Here is an 18,765-nt window from a genome sequence, read left to right on the forward strand (position 1 = left end):
GGTCCGACCAGCACTAGATCGTTCTGAGGGTGGGTGCTTCCTGTTTCAGTTTCTGCCTGTAAGCGGGCAGAAGAAGAATGGAAGAGTGGTCTGATTTGCCAAATGGTGGGCGGGGGAGGGATTTGTAGCCATCCCGGAGGGGAGAGTAGCAATGGTCCAAAACCCGGTCCCCTGGTGTGTTGAAACTGATGTGTTGGTGGTATTTTGGTGCAATTGATTTAAAATTGTCTTTGTTAAAGTCCCTGGTCACAATGAATGCGGCATCAGGGTGCGCGATTTCCTGCTTGCTTATACTCCCATACAGTTTCTTGAATATCTGGTCTGTGTCAGCTTGTGGCGGGATGTACACAGCAGTGATAATGACCGCTGTGAATTCCCTCGGTAGCCAGAATGGTTGACACAGAAGCATGAGAAATTCCAGATCAGGAGAGCAGAAAGACTTGACAGAATGTACGTTCCTCTGATCACACCAGGATTTGTTGATCATAAAACATACACCACCACCACTGCTTTTACCTGAGAGGTCTTTCGCTCTGTCCGCTCGGTGCACGGAGGACCCCGCGGGTTCGATGGCTGTATCTGGAATCTCAGCAGACATCCAAGAATCTGTAAGGTAGATAATGCAGCAGTCCCTCGTCTCTGGTTGGAAAGAGATCTGCACTCTCAGCTCGCAGAGCTTGTTGTCCAGAAACTGGACATTTGCCAGTAGAATACTGGGTTGCGGTGGTCGATTTGCGCAACGTCTTACTCTGATGAGAACGCCGGCTCTCCTTCCCTTTTTCCTTCTGCGTTTCTGCGGCCGGGCTGCCCAGACAAAGGGCTCCGCTGGCATGTTTGTAAACAGCGGGTCGGCATTGAGGTAATTAAAGTCCGGTTTTCGGTGTGTTATTGCAGAACCAGTGTCCAAAATTGTTTGTCTGTCATACACAATGAGGCAGACAACAAAAAAACTTTTTTTTAAAGAATTGTAAACAAAACAAACAAAAAACTGCAGTGTTGTGTTGGAGCTCGCAACACAGCAGCCATACACGGTGCCATCTTGAGTCCTGATATGACACCAGATGATGTGTATTACATAATTTCTCAAACACTTGCCACTTACAGTCATACAAAGACCTTGTGGACGGGGCCCTGGCATTTTGTATGGTGGCAACCTCCTCGGGGGGAAGCCCCAATGTGTTCAGGTTGGACCTCTCATGGTCCAGGCCCATAGTGCCGCCCTATCTGGGTGAGGGTGGTATATTTCTCTGTTCGCCGGAGACAAAAGGTCTGTGTGCAACAAGAGCACAGCTGGGCATTAAGGAGAGGAATTATCTCTGCCAGCTATGGTGTTTGGGCCATCTGGGCACTATGAGAATTAGTGTCAAGCTCTCCTCCTTCACTTTGGCTAGAGTGGGAAAAATCAAGCTGAGTGGGGGAAAGGCAAAGAGCAGCACACTGGGCCATGGGTGTGCCAGTGCGTATTCACAGAGAGGAGCATCCTTGTCCAAAGGCCAGTGAGCGTGAGTGGCTTGCAGGCTGAATAAAACAGCAAACTGACAAGAACTCCTTTGGCAGTAACACCTGGTGAAGGCTGATCCAAAGATGTGCCCTTCTACAGACTGTTGATTGACAGTCAAATGTGAGAACCAGTGAGCTGTGAGTATTCCGTATAGAGGTCGCGAGAAGCGAATGTCAACTGAGGAAAGTAGTGTGTACAGGTCCTTTTATGCCCTCGGGTAAGGGCGGGGCCTGTCTGTCAAGCCAGACTTGGTGCAATCGGATGCTTCTGCAGAGGTCAGGTGCGTATGCCCTTCCCATAGGTGGATCTCGAATACGAGATGATGAAAGAGAACAATTATATCACACTAAAATCATGTTAAGGCAAATAATGTTTAAGTTTTGTGGCTTTACATTTGACACAGTGTGTATTTTAATGGTAATTGTGTGCTGGCCCCATTGACTTCCACTGTAAGTGCCTCACTGTAACCTTATATTTATTAATATACTGTAGCACTTAGGTGGTCAAATTAATCCAGCTCATTAAATCACATTTCAGCAATCACAATTTACACGGCCAATTTGCATCAGCAGGGGAAGTTCGAGTGTAACTGGTCTTGCTCGACCCGCTCAGAGTGGGATTCAAACAGGCAACGAGGAGGCTAAAGGCTACAGCGCCTAGTGTCAGTCGCTAGTGTGCCTCTTGAGACCAGGGGAGTTAGGTTTACACATACTACACAGCTATCACGTACCAGCTGACTCCCGTTACACTCACCACCTTAAACCTCATTCCCATCTGGGTCACGGCACCACTTTAACTGGTCCTGCTCGACCCGCTTCAAGCGGGATTCAAACCAGGATCAGCTGGCATGAGAGTCAGGCGCACTAACAAGAAGGCTAAAGGCTACAGCCCCTAGCGTCAGTCGCTAGTGGGCCTCTTGAGGCCACACATTATACTTGTATGTTACATGTATTTAAACAGTGTTATTTTGGGTAAAGTTTTAACCAAATAAACATATGTATTTTTCTGCAAGCTGCATTTCCTGTATTAATACTGGTCACATCAAGCTTGTCTTTGTTTTCACTATGCAAAAGTCTTGGCTATACTTTCAAAACTGTGTTTATTTTTTAATATTTATTGCCTGGCTCTATGTACTTCAATTGTGTTACTGTAGCAGTGTGTAACGAGGAGGAGGGCGGGGTGGGGCCGGGCCGGGCCGTTAGGATGGATGCCTAGTGCTGAGTTACTGCAATCAGCCAGGAGAGGGATAAAGAGGAGCCGGAGACGCCAGTTCGAGAGAGTGAGGAAGGTGCACACAGCCGCCAAACGTGTGCATTCTGTCTGTTAACTGAAAAGTTATCAGAATGAGAGAACACACGGAGCAGTTTTATGTTGAGTTGAATTAAAATTCTTTTGGTTGTAAACCCGGTTCCCGCTTCCTCCTTTATGATGAGCAAGAGACCTGTCTGCCACAGTGGTGCCGAAACCCGGGAATGGAGAAAGACGCACTGTCAGAGAGCCCTCGCCGCTGACGGAGGATCGCGACGCCGAGGAGACGATCGATCCAGTGGTACTGTGTGTGTATGTGTGTTTCAAGGGCGGATTATGACTAGCCAGGGCCCCTGGGCCAATTTTCTTTTAGGGCCCCCTCCCCGGTCCAATTATGTTTTAAAGTTGAGATCTACGCAATCGATTTTCATTGATTTAAGTCTCTTTTAATACCTGTTCTGTTATTTACAGTCAGATTTATTCAAACACACAGCATGGATGTGGTAAAGAAACCGCTCAAGTGAAACACGGTCGCTGAACAGCCACTGTCCTTAAGGAGACAGTACCAGTTTAACATTTGTTGTACATAATGTAAACTCACTGTAAATACTACAAATTATGCCTACAAATTGCATATATTTAAAAGGGCCACAATACATTATGAAATATTTTAACTTCATAACTTTAAATATTTATGAATTTAACAAATACAGTGGGCTCCTACAGTATCTATGCAAGGGTTTGGTGTAATTTGGCAAAGAGTTCAGGCAGTTCTGTTTCGTGCTGCTACTGTATATGTTTTCTAACTCATCTGAATGATGGGGTGCATTCAGAAGTGATCATCCCTACATCCTATTTCCTTCAAAGATGTTACACTCCCTTTGAAGGGCTGAAAGATGTGGGGCTCAAAAACAGTGGTCATTTGGTCATTTTTTGGGAAATTCTGTTTGGAACAACCCTACAGCTTAGCTACCATTATTCTTCCATCAAAAAGCCCTGCTAAGGATCATTTAAGCCTTTTCAAAGTGTGCATAAATCCCCTAGACTACATTATATCGACAGAATATTTAAATGAGCTACGAGTCTGTTTTGGAATGTTCGTAATTTCACACGTCAGTTCTCAAAACTTACACACAAGCCCTTTAATCTGCTTTAAGATGCTCTCTTCTTTCTTTCTTACTTACTGTTAAATCTGTAACAATTTCTAACTTCAAACAGTTAAAACTATTTTAAACTTTCAGACAAGGTTTTGTCAGACCAACATTATAGTTTGTCTCATCAAACTTTACGTATCTAGTTTAATCAGTACTTTTGAACCACTCAAAGTAAAATATCGATATTTTCTTTTTCCCAACCACCTAAGCCAAGTTATTTTTTATAATGTAGGGCAAACACGTCGTTATAGCAATAAACATTTTTGTTCGACTGCCCATTCATACAACAAATTAAGCTTAACCATATAAATCCTAACATATGAATTAAAAGTCAGAAAATTATATATTTTTAAACCTGTTTAAACCTGTTTTTCGATAAAATAAGCACATATTGCTTGAATTCAGTAAATACTCATTTTGAAACATCAGTAACAATATAAACGTTATTGTTAATTTTACTTTATCAAAATCAGCAAAGATTTCTTATAAAAATGATGAGTGCATCAAAATATGAAGGTAGCTATTTTGGAAATTATTTTACAAGGTCTTCTACTTCCAGAAGAGCATGGAAACTTTCACAAGGCAGCGTTATAAGATTAAAGAGTGGCTCAAAAAATTTAATTAGAAACAGGAAGGCAAAAGGGTCCTATAAGAGGGCTGGGGGCCCTCATAGTCGCAGGGCCCTGTTGAGGGGGCCTTGTATAAGCTGTGGCACCCATATATTTAAGCATATACAGACATTTGTTTTCAGAGTTGATGAGTTGCGAGACCTTGCAGCCCAGGGCTCCCCCGGGCCCCTGGTAGTCAAGGGCCCTTGGGCACTGGCCCCATTGGCCCGGTCCATAATTCACCTATGGTGTGTGTGTCTCTCTCTCTGTGTCTCTGTGTGTGTGTGTATGTGTGTCTGTCTGTCTCTCTCTCTCTCTCTCTCTCTCTCTCTCTCTCTCTCTCTCTCTCTGTGTGTGTGTGTGCGCGTGTCTGTGTGTTTATTTTTGTTTAAGTTGATTTATGTCATTAAAGTTATGTTGACTGTTCTGCCGGTTCCCGCTTCCTACTTGCCCATCCTGAACCCCGTTACAGTGGCATTGGCCAATTTACTGACACAATAACTAGGTTTTGAAGCATGAATTAAATGTTTTGGGTGAGGTACTACATTTCGCAGACATGCAGTAGAGTTGTGATGTCCCATAAAACAGTTGTGACAATTGCACTTACAGTTCACAGAATGGTAAGACTGTTTCAAAAAATGAGCCAAAGCGATTGAGAAAAACTGTAAAACTAAACTAAAACGCACCCAAGAAAACCTGCAATACATACCCAATCCAGCAGATGGCGTCAGTGAAGTACTTAAAACACTGTTGCTAAGCAATGAGGAGATCAAACAGTCCGTGCTGCGCATGTCACTATTTCTGTTTTATCTATCTGTCTGTCTATCTGTCACTATTTCTGTTCTATCTGTCTGTCTGTCTGTCTGTCTGTCTGTCACTATTTCTGTTCTATCTGTCTGTCAGTCTGTCTGTCTGTCTGTCTGTCTGTCACTATTTCTGTTCTATCTGTCTGTCTGTCTGTCTGTCACTATTTCTGTTCTATCTGTCTGTCTGTCTGTCAGTCACTATTTCTGTTCTATCTGTCTGTCTATCTGTCACTATTTCTGTTCTATCTGTCTGTCTGTCTGTCTGTCACTATTTCTGTTCTATCTATCTGTCTATCTGTCAGTCACTATTTCTGTTCTATCTGTCTGTCTGTCTGTCTGTCTGTCACTATTTCTGTTCTATCTGTCTGTCTATCTGTCACTATTTCTGTTCTATCTGTCTGTCTGTCTGTCTGTCTGTCACTATTTCTGTTCTATCTGTCTGTCTGTCTGTCAGTCACTATTTCTGTTCTATCTGTCTGTCTGTCTATCTGTCACTATTTCTGTTCTATCTGTCTGTCTGTCTATCTGTCACTATTTCTGTTCTATCTGTCTGTCTGTCTATCTGTCACTATTTCTGTTCTGTCTGTCTATCTGTCACTATTTCTGTTCTATCTGTCTGTCTGTCTGTCACTATTTCTCTTCTATCTGTCTGTCTGTCTGTCTGTCTGTCTGTCTGTCAGTCCATTTCTGTTCTATCTGTCTGTCTGTCTGTCACTATTTCTATTCTATCTGTCTGTCTGTCTGTCTGTTACTATTTCTGATCTGTCTGTCTGTCACTATTTCTGTTTAATATATATATCTGTCTGTCTGTCTGTCACTATTTCTGTTTCTGTCTGTCTGTCTGTCTGATTATATTTAAATGAAATCATAATTGATATACTGTTTAAAATGAAGACAAAAAAACATTGTGACTAGTTTGATGAATCAAAGCTAAATAGTCTCTGGATGAACTAAAGCACCTGTGATTTCCCCTCTTGGACACCTGAATCTCAATATCAATTCACCTGTACAGCAATGAGATTACAGTAAACAGAGAGCAAATTGAGACATTTGTGCACTCTTCTACTTCTCAGATATTTATCTTAAGAAAAAGCCTCAAACTGTGATCAGATTTCCCAAGATCCAAGAAAAGTCAAGAAAGTCTGCAATCAAAAGTCATTTTTAATCAAAATATTCTACAACCAGATGATCTGAGCTATACTATCCACATTCACTTTATATCTCTATACTCTTACTGTATGTCAACGTATGAATCATTTATCTATATTTATTTCTCCAAAGGATTTTTCAGGAGAAACTTCTGAGACAAAGTTGATAACTCCATTATCCTACCTCTGACCTCTTTCTTATGGTCTGGTTTGTCTTGGTCTACATCCTGATCTGTCTGGTTGATTTGACTTTTTATTTGTCAAGCAAACAGACCAGCAGACATCTGTAAGTTCAGTCTGTGTAGTATTTGTTCTGACCTGGTTTATTTCCTCTGTCAGTGGTGGACGTGTACCAGCAGTGGTGTGGGCCGTCAGCCTCTTTACAAAAATCAAGAAAGAACTGGGAGATGACCTGCTGCATTTAGCCACAGTAAGATAAGCCGCTCCAGAGATGAGATAGCACACAAACAATCATTTCAAATGTCAACATTACTCTCTTTTCATTCCTGCAGGCTGAGGCAGATGGCATTGAAGCTCTGGAGAAGTACAGAGGGAGTTGTGAGCCTATCTTCCTGTTTTATGCGGTACATCCACACGAAAGAAAACTTTCTTAAACTGTAAATCTCTTTGGATGATTCCAAGCAAATACTATCGCCAATCCAGTTCAAAATGAGCTTAATACTTTAGCACAATCAGCAATTCAAAGTTGCACTCATGTGTGCGCTTATAACCTTCCTGAATTCCTTAAATCATGCTGAGTTTATAGCACATGGTCTTTTCCACCCACTAAATTGTCATCATTTATTTTTTTATTTTTATGTCACTCCAATTTTTCTAATCTTCACTAAATCTTGGTCAGAGATGATCTTCAGACCAAGGCATGCAGTTTGTTTCATTGGACAGTCCAAGGATAAAACACAAACGATCACCTTGCTGGGAAAGGTTTTGAATAAAATGGGGTTAAAATAGGATTATTATTTCTTAGAGGATACTCTTAAATTGCCAGTCTAAACATCTGTAACAAGGTGAAATCAAAAAAACCTATTAAAAAACCTGTGAAAAAATCCCCGTCAAATATAACCCCAAAATCAACAGAAAAAAAAGAAATTATATGTAGCAAGACTTTTTAACTAAGCACATTTTCCCTGCCCATTTTTTATTACTGCAATGCACAAAAATCTCAATCTCACTAATGTTATGCAGTATATACGGTAAATGGTCTGTACTTATATAGTGCTTTTTAACCTAAGTGGTTTTCAAAGTGCTTTACACTGTGACTCATTCACCCATTCACACACCAGTGATGGCAGAGCTGCCATGCACGGTGCTAGCCTGCCATTGGGAGCAACTTGGGGTACAGTGTCTTGCCCAAGGACACTTTGGCATGTGGAGTCATGTGGGCTGGGAACTGAACTGCCAACTCTGCAATAAGTGGACAACCCGCTCTACCACCTGAGCCACAGCCGCCCCCATTATATGTATGCATACACCAATCAGCCACAACATTAAAACAACCTGCCTAATATTGTGTAGGTCCCCCTCGTGACGCCAAAACAGCGCCAACCCGCATCTCAGAATAGCATTCAGAGATTATATTCTTCTCACCACAATTGTACAGAGCGGTTATCTGAGTTACTTTGTCAGTTCGAACCAGTCTGGCCATTCTCTGTTGACCTCTCTCATCAACAAGGTGTTTCCGTCCACAGAACTGTCGCTCACTGGATGCTTTTTGTTTTTGGCACCATTCTGAGTAAATTCTAGAGACTGTTGTGTGTGAAAATCCCAGAAATACTCAAACCAGCCCATCTGGCACCAGCAATCATCCATGTGATTATCTAATCAGCCAATAGTGTGGCAGCAGTGCAGTGCATAAAATCATGCAGATACGGGTCAGGAGCTTCAGTTAATGTTCACATCAACCATCAGAATGGGGAAAAAATGTGATCTCAGTGATTTGGAGCGTGGCATTATTGTTGGTGCCAGATGGGCTGGTTTGAGTATGTAAAACTTTATATTACAGTTATTTAGAGTTTTTTGTTAATGTAATAGTAATAGTAAACAATGACTGTATTGTAGTAATAAGAATCTAATGAGAATAACCAATGAAATTAGTGGGAATTGCACAAAAACTGAAAAATAAAACGTGATGAGTCTCAGCTCAATCTTAATGGCCCTATAAATAGGCTTGATTTTCTTTATGCAAAATTAAATTTTCTTATTTTATTCATTTTTAATTGCATGATTTTGGTGTAAAATGTTTTTGTGAGATTCACCCAAAATAAAAATAAAAAAATAAAAAAAAGATAATATTAATAAAAATATAATAATAATAATAATAATAATAATAATAATAATATACTGTATATGTGTGTGTGTGTTGCATACTGACAATGAAGCTTTTTTTTAAATGCAGCACATTTTCCCTGCCCATTTCTTATTACTACAATGCATAAAAATCTCATTCTCATTACTGTAATGCAATATACATACATATATGTATAACATATATGTAAGAAACATATATATATATATATAGCATTACAGTAATGAGAATGAGATTTGTTACAGTAAATGTTTAGATTGTGCTGTTAAAATTTAAATAAAGAAAATTCTAATTTAAATTGTTTTATACATTATATCAGTATTTGTTTTACTGACTTTAATTTATGCCGATTTAAATACAAATCTTTGTATTACAGTAATTTAGAGTTTTCTGTTTTGTTGATGTAATACAGTAAACAATGACTGTTTTGTAGTAATAAGAATCTAATAAATGAATAACAAATTAAATTAATGGAAATTGCACTGAAAAATAAAACGTCCGGTTGCATAACAATAACAAGAAATTGAAGGAAAATGTGTTTTATTGGTCCTAAAAATAGACTTTATTTTCTTTATGCAAAATATAATTTTCTTATTTTTTTATTTTTGTTTAAAATGTGACCTGTACATGTTTTAATGAGATTCACCCAAATAGTCTGTTCATACATTATGTGTCCTGCTGAGGTGTTTGTGTTGTAGGGTGGGGAACTGGTGGCCGTTCTTTGGGCCCAAATGCTCCTCTCCTGCAAACGGCCTTAAAAGAGGAGCTGAGCAAAGAGAAGAACGTTCTAGAGCACGGTGCAGGATGCTGAGTGATGAGTTACGTATCTGCCCTTATTACTGTATGCGTCACATTTCTGGATACAGACGACGTCTTGATTACGATGAAAAAGATCCAGTTATAGGCCCAATAAACTGTAATGAAGAAATTGATTATACTGAATAAAACATTTATGGGTGTTTCTACAACATTGTGCACTTTTATCACTGTGGACTTCTAGAAAGTAGTCTCGTTAAAACATTTTTCACCCTCTCACTAGATTATTTAATTTGTCTACTAACAATGTCCGACAGTGTCTGTACATGCATCACAGGAGATTTACTGTGTCATTTTGAAAATTCCCAGCACAGCGTCATTTCACATTGCACATGTTAAAGTGACCTATAAATAATTGGAAATAAAATTACAGATTTGATGAAAAGACATTTGTGTTTCATGTGAGGTCTCCAAAAAAATGAAGGTTTAATTGAGGAAGAGGTGAACGATGACACCGAAGATAACCCACATGATAAAAATGGAGAATTTATTTTAAATTGAAGTATTTGACATAAAAGGATGATGTTTTTTTTAATGGTTAGAACAAAATATGCCATCGTGAAGGTAAATAAATGCCCCTGACACTCACTTGTAGTTTGTACCTGTTTGCTGCATTTAACTGCACTGCTTTAATTGATTTATTTTAGTTCCTGCTCATAAGTCTTACACTGTGGCACTAATAAAGCCAGATGTTGTTGCTCATGGCAAAGCAAATGAGATTATTATGAAGGTAAGAGCTCTATTTAACAAACACAGATTTTATGTTGATAATGGATCATATTCCACATGATAGTCATTTTGTATGTTCTTCCGATTTGCTTCCGGATTCAGGACACAGGGTTTGTGATTTTAGCTCATGAGGAGAGAACTTTAACTGAAGCAGAAGTGCATGACTTCTATCAACACAAAGCCACAGAGGTAAATGAAGAAACATCATTCAGTTCCTGTTAGATCTAATTCACCTGACACCTGTGTGCTGGTCAGCTGTCTAAAAATAGAGTATATGTATGTTTTTTATAATTTTGCTGACTGTGTGTTATAACGCAGTGGGTGGTTTTTTTTATGTAACTTGGCATGCCTATTTCATGTGTGCGTTCTCGAAGCCATACTTTCTGGAGCTCATCCAGTTTATGTCGAGCGGTCCGTCCCACATTCTGGTCATTTCTAAGATGGAGGACTGTGATGACGTCATCCCGGCCTGGCGGGAATTCATTGGCCCACCGGACATCGAAGAGGCCAAGAGGAAACAGCCGGAGAGGTACTGCATTCTCAGGAACACAAATGTGCAGAGTTTATACACAGAGCATACATGTACACGAAGCCCCAAAAAGTATTTGTACACTTAAGCCATTATGTGTGAATGTCATTGCATTATTCCATAGTTAATGTGCTGAACGGCAGCTGTGTTTACTCTGCCGGGACACCTGTGTGAACTTTATACGGCCACTAAAAATCACCATGACACTTGCTTAAAAGTCATTGCAAAAATGGCTCAGAGAATTAAAGTTAGTTTTGAGAAAAGCTTGAGCAAAATTTGTTTGCAGATGCCACTTGCTTTGATACTTTGTTATCTTTTACATTTTTAAGTGTAACTGAAGTGTTCGGATGAAACTGAAATTGACAACTAAATGAGCTGTCAACTTTGAAGAACTTAAAGGAATATTCCGGGTTCAATACAAGTTAAGCTCAATCAATAGAGTTTGTGGCATAATGTTGATTACCACAAAAAGTAATTTAAACTTGCCCTGGGTTACAGTGAGACACTTTCAATGGAAGTCAATGGGGTCAAGCCGTAAACCCCAAAAATTAAGATTTAAACAACTGTACAGCTCAAAAAATGCACAAGTTTTAATAGAAGAATTAATGCAATTGCTTTTATTAAAATGTCTGCCTTTTAAACCCTCCAAAAATGGACCCCATTGACTTCCATTGTAAGTGTCTCACTGGAACCTCCATTTTTGCTTCTTTTTTTTAAAGAAAAGGAGAGACGAGTGGAAATTTATTTTGTGGTAATCAACATTATGCCACAAACTCTATTGATTGAGCTTAACTTATATTGATCCTGGAATATTTATTTAATTAAATATTCATTTCTGTATTATGAGTCACAGTTCAATTCAGTTAAAAAAGATAATGACATACAGTGGCCCTAAAAAGAAATTGGACTTGTATGTCATACATTATTTTAGCTACTTGTCCCTAGCAGTGTGATACTGCAGATTTGGTGGACTTTTGGATGAAAGTGTCTGCTACATGACTAAATCTTTCACTTGTACTGAATTACCATTAACAGTATAAACCAAGTGGCATCTGCAAACAAATGTTTCTAGACTTTTTCTCTGAACTAATTTCACATTTTAGCTATTTTTGCAATGCCTTTTAACTGACTGGTCCCATTTACAGTGGATATGAAGTCAGTGTACTGCTTTTTTGGGCCATTGTATATGAACTATTAAAATACAGCTAGTATATTCTGCAACTAGAATAATTGCTATTTTGGTGCTCTTTGAGTAGTCATAACATACAGGCTCAGCAATTCCCTGATGCATATTAAATCTACTTTAAAAATGATATCAGGGAGTTGCGTTGTGTTTCCATATTGTGCTCACAGATTTGAGCACTAACAGTTATAGCACAACACATCCTGTGTGGACTCTCCTCCTATCTGCCCTGGCTGAGAACCAACTGCGAGACCATCTGTTCTGCTCTTTCTCCATCCATCCATTCCTTGCTTTCGTTCTTCAGCCAGCGAGCTCGGTACGGTACCGAGAGCGTTTTTAACGCCCTACACGGTAGCCATGACAGCAAGCGTGCCAGCAGGGAGCTGGCGTTCTTCTTCCCGAACTTCAGGATGGCGAAGGCGGTCTCAGAGTGGGCCGGGCCGGAATAGGAGCCTGTAGAGAGGACGCTGGCACTTATCTGCCTAGACGCTGCCAGGGAAAACAGAGGCATGTGCCAACTTTACGTCTACACGCACGTATTTTAATACTGTACAGTGTGCTTAATAACTACTGAAGTGCTTTACATGCATTACCAGTCAAAAGTTTGGACACATTCGTTCTATATTATAAATATTTCCCACATTTTAGGATAATAGTAAAGTCATCAAAACTATGCAATAACTCAAATGGAAGTCTGGGAATTACGTAGTTCACATGGATGCTGGACACTTGTTGACTGCTTTTCCCTCAGTATCTACTTATGATACTCATACAAGAAATGTAGTTAAAAATTATGATTTTTGTAAAGATTCATACAAAGGGACAATTTTTGGTTTTGATTGCAAAACTAATTTCAAGCATATTAGCATAAGCCATTAGATCAAAAGATTATGAGAGAAACAGAAGTTAAAGGGGTCATGAAATGCTATCTTCCCTGAGGTCCACTGATAATGCCAGTAAAGTTTTTTGCCCACCAAAACTATCATAGTTTAGTAATCAACGGTAATTTTCCACCGTCTCTGGCCCTCTGTCTGAAACGCTCTGTTTTGGCCTCAGCGTCTCCTTTAAACTTCAATGTAAATGCCCACTGTTCTGATTGGCTAACATCGTGCAGCTGCTCAAATATAGCCATTTTTGAAACTCAATCGGAAGAGAATAAACGAGGTCTCCGCAACATTATAAAACTAAATTTCAAGGTATACACATAACGCACATCCAACACTTTGCATCTGAATATATTAAGCTGTTCACTCAAGCACATCAGCAACATAAACTATCAAACAGTCATGACATTTGAAATATTCATGAATCAAACTGTTTACTCACGGTTTTGCGGTCAAGTCCAAGTGTTTTTAACTGCCCCATTTTTTAATTACAGTTCCTTTGCAATGCTTGAATTGTATAATGACTTATTGAGTACGCTATGTGAATCTGGCCTCAGGTCTACACATTTTCAGATCACGTCGGGTTAAATCGATTTTTACTTAATTTTACTTTATATATTTACAGTAAATAACTTCTGACTGTTACATTAAAGCCAGCTCGTGATGTTTCTTGTCTCTGCTTTACTGTAACACTCATATAATATGTAGTAAGTACATGTTTATGCCAGTGGATTTCCGTTGAAAAAAATATATAATTATTATATAAAAAAATATTGAAAAAATAAAAAGCATTATGCATCTGTAATGTATTATAACACATCTTATGATATGTTATAACTTCTCATAAATAATTGTAAATACAGTTATAACACATTATAATACTTAACTTAGTTAAAAGAGTATAAGGCATTATAACACAGTAAACATTCAACATTACATCCCTAAAAGTTGTAACATAATATACAGTCATAAGGATTGATATGACCATATACCATTAGAAGTGGTCTTGACCTGCTTTACGTAAAGTTACAAAAGCAATATCTTCCTATATAACAAACTTTCAGTATAGATTACAAGTCAAGCTTATATAATGGAATTGAAAGGAAAATGCACAGAATACAGAGGAACACACATTATCGATGTAAATGTTGAGACAAACATTTTAAACATATGTAATGTGGGGGTCTGGGTAGCTCAGCGAGTAAAGACGCTGAGTACCACCCCTGGAGTCATGAGTTCGAATCCAGGGCGTACTGAGTGACTCCAGCCAGGTCTCCTAAGCAACCAAATTGGCCCGGTTGCTAGGGAGGGTAGAGTCACATGGGGTAACCTCCTCGTTGTCGCTATAATGTGGTTCTCGCTCTCGGTGGGGTGCATGGTGAGTTGTGTGTGGATGCCGCGGAGAATAGCGTGAAGCCTCCACACGCGCTATGTCTCCGCGGTAACATGCTCAACAAGCCATGTGATAAGATGCGCGGATTGACGGTCTCAGCTGAGTTTCGTCCTCCACCACCCGGATTGAGGTGAGTCACTACGCCACCATGAGGACTTAGAGCACATTGGGAATTAGGCATTCCAAACTGGGGAGAAAAAAAACAAAAACATATGTAATGTCTTGTAATATCTTACAACAAAGTAAAAATATCTTATTGATGTTAATAAGATGATGTAACACATGATTACTTCTACAGATAAAATGTAATGTTGGTCATGTTATAATGCATTATATTCTAAGGTATAACTATGAATAAGTATTAAGTTTTATGTTTTATAATTGTGGTAAAGAAGTTACAACATTTTAAATGAGAATTTACAAATGCATTATGATACATTTATAACGCCTTTACAATGCATTATAAATATGGACTTCATAGAAAGTAATATCTTCGATTTTTTATTTTCAGATTATTGCTGTGACGCAACACCACATTGTCCATTATCTGTCCCAGTTTTAATGAAAAACCCAAATTAGTTTTTTTCCGTTGGAAAATTCTTAACACATTTACAGATGCTGTCAGAGTAGATCCTCATTTTCAACTGTTGGTACACCTAATTTACTAACATTAAATCATTGTTTATCTTAGAACTGAACAGTCGCTATAGGTTCATTAATATACACACAGTTAATATGAATATAGTTTTGCCAATATATTAGCTCACTATCAAAGAGTTGAAATGTTAAAGCACGGATGCTATGTGGAGAAATATATTTGTCCATCTATTTTGCTGTGCCCATGACATCCTCCAGCAAAATCTTTGAATACGCAAGCCATGCTGATTCAAACAATTCATTTGTTCTTATCTCTATACATGAGTTACAGTGCATCTTATTTACAACAAGCAAGGAGTTGTAAGGAGCTGGAGGAGCATCCTGGGACCCAAAGATCACATCCAGGCCAAAGATGAGGAACCTGAGTGGTAAGACAATATCCAGAGTAGTTTCATAACTTCCAGAATCTTTTTTCAACTACCTCATCCAAGAGCTTTCAAGCTACATCCACCAAACTTGGCACAGCCTGTTCTGCATCGGTTGCTGTCGGACAAGCTGTTTTCTCTCTGTTTTCCATCTGTCAGACCTTTATCTTGAAACTTTAAGCTTTAAGGAAAGGCTTTTTTAAGCCAACATCAAAGTTTGTCTTAATGAACTTTCCTTTTCTAGTTATCGATGACATTCCTACCAAACTTTATATCACGTGTCAAAAAGTGTTAGATAGCATCATCCATGCTAATAAGTTTTTGGCTCTAGTAAGGACAGTTGCTCTTGATTCTGACCCGTTTCCTCAGTGTGTGTGTTTGGTTCTGATGTAGCTTGCGAGCTCAGTTTCTGCTGGGAATCCCAGTATTAACCAGCTGCATGGCAGTGGAAGTCCAGAGGAGGCAGAGAGAGAAATCGGCTTCTCCTTCCCCACAGAGCAAACGCTGGCCGTCATTAAACCTGACACTGAACACAGAGTTAAGTCTCAGTTCGGTTTACTTTAAAAGGATCACAGTTAGTTTGGAGCCTTGACATGTAAAACAGAAGTTATGAACTGCTTTAAATCCCCTGAAACAAACCGGGTGTGAAAACAGAATTTTTTAATTCTTTTATTGGTTTGTTTTTGTCCATTGTCATAGGAAAATCCTGGAAGAGATTCTGGCGAGAGGATTCACCATTTCTCACCTGAAGGACATGGTTCTGTCCGGAGAGATGGCAGAAGAGATTTATAAAGAACAGTTAGCTGGTGGATTACATATGTCAGTGAGTTTTATGCCAGACATTATCGAAACACCTGTTATTACACAGCTAACCTGAGTCATTAGAAAGCGACCAATGGTTAGTTCAGAATGAACCCTAATGTCATTCAAAACCTGTGTGACTTTCTTTCTTATTCAAAACGAGACATTTTTGTGAAAATTCCGGTCCATTTTTTTCCGGACCGATATATTGTCAATGGATAATGCCTCATTTAAAGCTTAAAAAGGACCCAGAAGTGTCATAAAAGTACCGATCCATGCATCATATTCAAAGTCTTCTGAAGGCGTCCGATAGGTTTTGGTGTGAATTAATTTGAAATTTGTAATTTTTCAGTAAAAATGTTATCAAGATTATCCACTTACAATATATCAGACCGGATAAAAATGGACTGGAATTTTCACTATAATGTCTCCTTTTGAAAAATGACTTTGTGTTTTTTTTTTCTCATCAAAACCTATTGTACACCTTCAGAAGACTAAGAATATGACACAGTCGCATGGACTACTTATATGATACTTTTTAAAGCTTTAAAGTGACTAATTAACCTCTGCTATTGTATTGACAAGATAGACCAACTCTTAATTTCATGGGAATTTCACCAAACACTCTTACATGTTTGTGTCTTTAGAGACCCGGCACGTATTTCTATCACAAACGGATCTATAAAATGCCCAGATAGTGTAACATTTTCAAAATATTTTTAAGCCTATTAGAAAATAATAAAATAAAATATATTTTGATCCTTTATTTTTCATATATCAAAGAGGTAATGCAACAAATCAGGCCAAATATAGAACAGTATTCATTGCTTTCACACTGAATGACACAAAACTTTCATGAATCAAACACACATTGAGCTACACATAACACATAAGATACACATATGTATTTACACATTTTGAGTATAAATAGACACACAACTTACATAATTTCAGTAGTACACCCAAATGTCAATAGCCAAATCATACTGTTCATGTGTTAAACTTGCTATAGTTTACGTACTTCAATGTTGCTTCTTCGAGGGGCCTGAGTAGCTCAGCGAGTAAAGACGCTGACTATCACCCCTGGAGTCACGAGTTCAAATCCAGGGCGTGCTGAATGACTCCAGCCAGGTCTCCTAAGCAACAAATTGGCCCGGTTGCTAGGGAGGGTAGAGTTACATGGGGTAACCTCATCATGGTTGCTATAATGGGATTCTCGCTTTCGGTGGGGCGCGTGGTGAGTTGTGCATGGATGCCGCGGAGAATAGCGGTAATGCGCTCGCATGAACGGCCTGTAGCGGTGCATGGACACATGCTGCCATTTGATATCTGAAAACAGATAAGGACCTCATTTAATCTCCATTCTTGCATTTTGGCAATAGTGTGTCAGGCTACAATGAAAAGTTATTCTGTGCCTTGTATAAGCAAAAATAGCATTTCAAGTCAGATCATTATAAAACAAAGTTTCTCTATCATATTAATATTTAAGACAAGCTGGTACGTACTGTACATCTCATGAGGAACTTAGGAACAGTTTGAGAAAAAGTGGTCGATTTTTCTCATGTTTGATGTTGGTTCTGATGTAGGAGAACGCAGTGGAGGAATGGAGGGTGGCCATGGGCCCTACGGACCCCAGCAAGTCGAGAAAGAAGGCTCCGGAGTCTTTAAGAGCCCGCTTTGCTAAAGACATCTTAGAGAACATCGTCCACGGCTCCTCCAACACAGAACATGCACACGAGAAGATCCAGTTTATCTTTGGAGACATCGGCTCAGATAGCAAACTCCTCCATGATGCTGCTTCACCTCCTTTAAGTGCTCAAAATCACATTCACCACTGCTGTCAATCAACATCACGGTCATATCTGAATACATTTCAGTACTATGAAAACATACTGTAACTTCCGAAACTTAAACATGTCCATCCCAGTTTAAAAGTCTGTATTTCTGCAAGAACTTGCACAACTTTCTATGTTAGACAGATGCATAAATTTGAACTCATGACTGCCCACATTTAAACATCAATGATGCCTATTCAGTGTTCATAACCTTTGTCAGCTCAGTCATGGCGAGATATTACTGAAGTAAGATAGATACTACTCCCAAACACCAGACCTAACAATAAGAGTGAAATGTGGTAAAGTGTGTCCAATCTTGTGCCGTTTCTGTCTGTGTGTAGCACTCTGCAGATCCTTCTGAAGAATCCCGACATTAGAAAAGAGATGAAGTTTATTTTGAAGAAGATCCCTGATCATTTCAGTCTGATCTGAACAGTTTGAGTGTCACATTTAAGCACAGATTGTTTTATGAATGTCACAATGTAACGCAGCTGCACAAATTTATATTGAAGGATGCGGCAATTAAAAACTACAGCGACAGCAAACCTGCAGCTTGTGTGTGAGCGCAGCAATGTGCTGTCATTCATTTCACATGTAAAGAGGCCGTTTACATGGAAGTCTTAAAGGCACAAAATAAAGGCAAAATGGCCACCGAAATTATGACAACAATGCTAACAATGTAAGTGGACCTCAGGGAGAAAAACAGTCACACATGACTGCTTTGAACATCTTAACAAACCAAATCATTATTTTCAAGAACCAATGTATACTTAAGAGCAACTTAA

The 18,765-nt window shown here is 39.0% G+C and overlaps 1 pseudogene; it reads left to right on the forward strand.

The window, feature by feature from the left end:
- Window positions 1-1,444: 1,444 nt before the first annotated feature.
- LOC127448046 (thioredoxin domain-containing protein 6-like) lies at window positions 1,445-18,761 on the forward strand (annotated as a pseudogene).
- The last annotated feature ends 4 nt before the right edge of the window (window positions 18,762-18,765 follow it).

Source organism: Myxocyprinus asiaticus, chromosome 11, assembly GCF_019703515.2.
Source record: "Myxocyprinus asiaticus isolate MX2 ecotype Aquarium Trade chromosome 11, UBuf_Myxa_2, whole genome shotgun sequence".
Taxonomy (NCBI): Eukaryota; Metazoa; Chordata; class Actinopteri; order Cypriniformes; family Catostomidae; genus Myxocyprinus; species Myxocyprinus asiaticus.